This window comes from Trichechus manatus, unplaced genomic scaffold, assembly GCF_000243295.1.
Source record: "Trichechus manatus latirostris isolate Lorelei unplaced genomic scaffold, TriManLat1.0 scaffold00001, whole genome shotgun sequence".
NCBI lineage: Eukaryota > Metazoa > Chordata > Mammalia > Sirenia > Trichechidae > Trichechus > Trichechus manatus.
Window position 1 is genome coordinate 19,325,823 of NW_004443937.1, and position 427 is coordinate 19,326,249.

The window sequence follows — 427 nt, forward strand, 5'->3', positions numbered from 1 at the left end:
GCAGCTCCTAAAAATCAAACACTTATGCTCATCAAAAGACTTCACCAAAACAGTAAAAAGACAACCTACAGACTGGGAAAAGATTTTTGGCTACAACAAATCTGATCAGCGTCTAATCTCTAAAATCTACTAGATACTGCAAAACCTCAACAACAAAAAGACAAATAACCCAATTAAAAAATGGGCAAAGGATAGGAATAGGCACTTCACCAAAGAAGAGATTCAGACAGCTAACAAGACACATGAAGAAATGCTCACGATCATTAGCCATTAGAGAAATGCAAATCAAAACTACAATGAGATACCATCTCACCCCTACAAGGCTAGCATTAATCCAAAAAACAAAAATAATAAATATTGGAGAGGTTGTGGAGAGACTGGAACGCTTATACACTGTTGGTGGGAAAGTAAAATGCTATACCCACTT